This window comes from Kryptolebias marmoratus, linkage group LG4 (assembly GCF_001649575.2).
Source record: "Kryptolebias marmoratus isolate JLee-2015 linkage group LG4, ASM164957v2, whole genome shotgun sequence".
Taxonomy (NCBI): Eukaryota; Metazoa; Chordata; class Actinopteri; order Cyprinodontiformes; family Rivulidae; genus Kryptolebias; species Kryptolebias marmoratus.
This window is the reverse complement of record NC_051433.1, coordinates 4913663-4919749: the sequence shown is the minus strand read 5'-3', so window position 1 is coordinate 4919749 and position 6087 is coordinate 4913663.

Genomic DNA, 6087 nt, shown 5'->3' with positions numbered 1-6087 from the left:
TGTTCTGTATTTTGAAGCACACACAAAAAATTGCTAAAAAAAAGGAAAATCTCAAGATTATCAAACTTGTCCCAGTGACTCTGAATCTGTCTTGCATTTAAATAGAACATCTGACCTGATTTCCTGCTCTGTTCTTTTTTATGCTGAATCTGAACATCAGGAACATCTTTGACGGATCTTAAAGCGAACACAAACAAACACAAAGACTCAGACCAGCTTGTTGTCCCTGAGTACAGAAATACATAAAAGCTGACATGAATTTTATTCTCAAGAAGAAGCATAGGGAGGCATGCATTGATTTGTACATTTCAAACCAAATAAAGTCCTCCATGTAGGAAAAGTGTTAAGGGAATTCCTATATCTTATTGCATAGAGATGCAAACTTACTCTATCAGACTTTTTTTTTACATATTTATTGGAGGCATAAAACAATGTGATGTAATAAAAATAACAATTTATCTGATATTTATCCCTGCACACAAGTAAAAACAGTATATCCATTCATTTCAGTGGGTTAAAAACAGGTAAAAAGGTCCTTAAATTGTATTTTTCATTAAAACTGTAACCACAAAAGTAAATAAATGCCTAACTTTAACTTTTGTTTAAAAAAACTGGCTCAAGAAAATCCTAAATCGTGACAGTTATATAGTAAAAGTTTATTATATTTGCTGAAACATCACATTTATCCAACCACTCATCCATTTTTCCGACCTCCTATGTCCTTGCAGGGTCACCGGGAAGTTGATACTTATCTTCAGAGGTTACTGGGCGAGAGGTGGGGTACCAACCCTGGTCCTTGAGGGCCACTATCCTGCATGCTTTCCCTGTTTCCCTGCTCCAGCACACCTGATTCAGTGCTTAGATTACCTCTTCATATTCTGCAGAAGCCTGGTAATCACTCATTGATTCAGATCAGGTGTGTTGGAGCAGAGGAACAAGTAAAACATGCAGGATGGTGGCCCTTGAGGACCAGGGTTGTCTACCCCAGCCCTGCACAAATCACCAGCCAGTCACACTTATCTTTGGCCTTTAATCTCTTTGATAAATTCTATGCTACTAAAATGTAGAATAAATTGCATGTTTACTCTCCACCCTTTCCAGCTGACAGCCATAATTCTGAGACTTCAGCATCAAGAGGCAAAAACTACTGGAAACAGAAAATCCAGTTTTCCATGAGGTTAACAGTTTGTTTGTATTGTACTTGTTTTTTACATTACTCAAGCACACTAAGTGTTTAGTTACATTCAGATCCTTCTGTATAATTTTATCTTTGTGAAAGTTTCAGTTTGTGATAGTTCACATTTTATTTCTGGATTCTGTTGAATGCTTATCTGACCTACATTATCCCTCATTATAAAGCACTTATTGTCAATGGGGAACAGAACATCACTTTAGTGGAAACACTTGAGCTAATTGGCAAGAAGAAGGGGAGATTATTGTCAAACGGATGAGTGTCAAGAATTACTGGTGAAGAATAAAGGTGAAAAACACTTAACTGAAGCTGAGCGCAAATTACTTCAAAACAGGCGACTTTGACAAATAATTAAATCAGAAAGTTTTATAACCCTTAACCATTCTTATTCCAGTTTCTTGGATCTCCATGGTATACGACATGGAGAAAAGGTTATTTCCTGACATTTTAAAACCCTTTAACAAGTTGTTAAACAGTGTTTCACAGGGACCAAAAAAAAAGAGGAAAGGTTGTTTATAAGGAGGATAATGGTGCACACTGTGAAAGAGAGGAAGCTTGAGCTTTTATGATTCTGCATAAAGAGTAAGTATGAAATGCTCACCGTACAAAATACAGACTGCTGATTTTATTGTTTTACAAATTGTTTGTTTAAATGCACAAATTAAGTATGCCTTATTACATGGCTAACAGATGTCACATCTAATTTTCATGCCTCAGATTTGCAAAATTGCTTTTATAACTTGCCTTGAAGGTATGTTTTACAATAAACTTAAAAAAATCCAGATTGTGAAGATGTTTTCTTGTTTTGTCAAAAGGCAATGTGTAATTTATGCAAATTAGAAAAGAAGATGGCTGCAGATGGGAAACATCACCTGTAACAATTTTCTTAAACATCACAATATTTTTTTTTCTGAAACTAAAAAAAACCCAGCCAATATCAGCAATTCAGAAGAACAATAATACATGTAGCAGCTGGTCTGAAAGCTCGATGATACAAGTTGTAAAATGGGATAAAAGCGCTCCTAACAGAGCAAGGAACAAAATGCTCCCAGCAATGTGGCTTTAAGAAAAAATATAAAAGCTTGGTTTTCAAAGAGCTAACTTTTGTTGTTATATTGTTTTTCTTGATACATTTTGAATAATAAGATTATGATATAGAAACTATTGCCAGGATTCGGCAATTTTCTAAAATGAGCAGCTCGGCGTCAGACAGACACAGGAGACCAAGATAACAAGAAGTGAGTTTATTTTACAGTGAATCAGGAACGGTGATAATAACAGGAACCAGGACCTGGAAGCAGAGGACGTGGTGAGTTTTTCCTTGGTAAAGAAGCAGGTAAGTGTTATAGGACAGATCTTCAGGTGAGAGGCCTTACTGTGCGAAGGGTGATCCACAGCACGGAGGTGAGTACAAAAGTAAGTATTTCCCATTAGCAGGTTAGCAGATTCTCCAGGAGGGAGTAGGCAAGTATCCCTTTTTAGGCAGGCAGACAGGCACAGGCAAACAGATAGGTAACTTATCTCCAAGGCAGGGTTCCACAACAGACCAGGTTGGATCCACACAGGTCAGGTTGTCCTAGGTAGGTACAAGCACAAAAATACAAAAAGCTCAGAAAGGGTTCACAAGGAAGACTCGTAATCTCAAAATGCTTAGCACTTTACCACAGAGGCAAAACAATGCTCCAGCGCTGGTCTGGTTCCCACCACGGCCTTAAGTACCAGCTGCCTTCTGATGAGCCTGATCTGCCGCAGGTGTAGAGGGAGTGACGAGGAGCTGCCAATCAGCCGTCGAGACGGCCCACCAGGAAGTACCAAAAATACTAAACCTCCAGAATCACCACAACTATGAGTGGCAGTGTATTTTCTTTTATTTTTTTTTTACTTTGCAGCATTGTCCCAAATACATATATTGAGCACAACATCTTTGCTTAAAACTTAGGTAATAACTGTTGGAGTCAACCCTGTTTGTCTGTTAGCAAAATATCTTGCGAACCATTGAATGAATTTCAATGAAACTATCAGAAAGGAATGACTGCCCGTACATCTACGGCTGAATTACTTTTAGAGTCACTGCAGTTCAAGACAGCCAGCATATCTAATCAACATCAGCCCACAAAAACATAATTCTAACTCAGTCGGTTTTACAGATATTGTGGTAGTATCTGGAAGCCATTAACAACACAAGCTTTGAATGTTTGTGTTGTTTGTGTTTGACCAAAACATCAACAACTCTGTCATTTCTCATCATAGGACAATCTTAGTCTGAAACTCTGACATGAAAGGCGGTGGGTGAAAAGCATTCATTCAAGAAAGGCTAAACTTTAAATAATTATTAGAAATGAACTTGTTAACTGTGAACATATTTTTGTTTTCGCTGTATTTTCCTCCCTCCCTCTCCTTTTGTATATTGTTTTTTTGTACCCACAGTGCACTGTAATTATTGTCACCATATGCAATTTTAAAAAGCTACAAGCTGTATGCAAATTACAAAGAATATCTGCAGCAATCAAGAACAAAACAGAAAAAAAAAACACAAAGAACAATATAAACATTAAGATGGTGTCAAACTGAGTCTAAATACTGCAAAAATATGTTTGGGCTTTTTATATTAGTAAAGAAAATTAGTTTATACCGAAATCTTGTACAGCAAGGCCACTGTGGTGTTTTATCCAGTCTTTGTGAAGAACTGATGAAAGTAAAGAGGAGAAATAAACAGTCAGTTTTTGACATTTTTGACATTAAGCTGAGCCAATAAGTCTCTGTGAGAAGATAGAGTTATGTGATAAACTCCAGAAAAAAATACTGATTTGTCAAAGGATATAAGTTAGTGACTAACTCCAGAGTCATATAGTAATGTTCCTGAACTATGTTCTTCACAGAATTCAGATACAGACAAGTAAAATATATATAGTTTGACACTGGAATCATAAAAGATGACTTTGGACTGAAGTAACTTCTGCTTACTGTGTGTCCAAAACATCTTTGAATTTAAAGTTATCATATCAGGTAGAACTGATTTCTGATTTCCATTTATCTGCAGTTTGTTACGGTTCAAAGAATTATTTCAGAAAAACAAAACAAACAAACATTAAAAAAAACATAATCTGTGATATGAGATATAGAAATTTCAAAACACGTGCCGATCACAAGTTGCCCTTAAATGTGGAATTTGTTTCCTTGAAAATAAAAGGTTTATGCAGAATAATCTGATGTGAGACAGATGATTCCAGAGACATCTTAGTTATTAATGCACTTAAGCCCTTTTAAAAACCATGTATTGCTCACTAAAGCTGGAATAAAGAATAAGCCGTGGTGTGTAAAGTGGTGTGTGCACTAAAATAAGTCTTGTTTAAAAGAGGACCTGAGCTCTAATATTGGGTGCCAGATGGGTGCAAAAATAACTTTTTTATTAGGAGTCTGATTCACTATAAAACATTAGGTCAAACACTATTATTTATTGTGCTGTTTCTGCCTGTCAGTGTTATGTACTGCATTCTTTCATGTCTCACACCATTTTAAAATTAAAACGTGTAAATCAAATGATTTTTCACGTGTTTCTTTAATTGTCTTTAATGATCTTTAGTGGAAAATGGGTCATAATTGGGTTATACTGACCTCTTATGGAGGATGTGTGCACTGGCACTTGTGCCAAAATTAAAACTTTAATATCAATCCAAATTATAACTCTGGAGATTTGAGTGACTTTAATAACATTTTAGTATTCACTTTTGTATTTTGTTAAACAGTAACACAGGAGACAATAAGGATTTTAAATGTGCTGATTTTCTTTAACTGCTTATTGTAAAGCGTTTGAAAAGATTTTTAGGGTGAGAAATGTTTCAGTGACCAAAGGTGTTGGGCGGATGATTGATGACCTTTCTGAGCTGTGATCTGAGCTTCATGAACACACACAAATGTCATGAGTTAAACAAATTAAGATGTTTATTCTCACCTCTAACTGATGGAGTAAATATGTAATTCCCGAGGAGCAAAATCAATATCATTTCTGAAAATGTCTGAACATTTGGCAAAATTTATTTAATTTATCACTGATTCATTCTTTAGGTACTACATGTTATTGTTTCAATTATACACTCTCAGGTTTTAGTTGAGGACTTTTTAATCAAAAAAGGTACATAAGCCTATGGGTGTCTTCTTAACATCACTTTGGTTTGACAGAGAATTTTCGGACCCCTTCAGTGAAAGACAGCTTAATAATAGTAATAACTGATCTGTTTAAAGCAAGACTCGTGAAAACTGTATGGTCTGAAGAGGAACTGAGATCTCAGCTGCCAATGTTTGACCAAATTATATCAGACATTTCATTCATAGAATTAAGAACTTTGAATAAGGGGGATAATAGTGTGCACTCTTTAAGGCTCAGCTGCAATGGATTGTTTATTTTTTATCCTAGTTTGTGCTGACAATTTCTTACCTCTAGATGGCAGGAGTGCTCCACGTCACAATCTGGTCTCTGAGTCGGGTTATCTAATCCAGCCACCCCTAAAGGAGGAGCTGTTTGCAAGTGAAGAGGAATAAAACTTCACCTCAAACTGCCTGACATCGTCATGCTGGGAAGTGAAAATGATATGAATATAATAAAACAGGTGTGATAAATTATCCTCAGATTGTAAGTTAACTCTTTTGTCTTCCAGGAGATTAAAAACACACTTTTGGCTTATTCATTTACTTATTTATACAACTCTTCTACAACAAAAGTAATGACAGGATTTTCCATCTTTAATCCAAAATTGCAATCAGGTTCGTTGCTTGTAGAAAACTCAGGATGCTATGTTTCCGTTTGTGATGGTTTATGGAAGAGGAAAAAAAGAATTTGTGCCGCCTGGCAGAATGTCAAGCCAAGAAGCATTAGAGTGGGAAAATTAGGAGGTTAA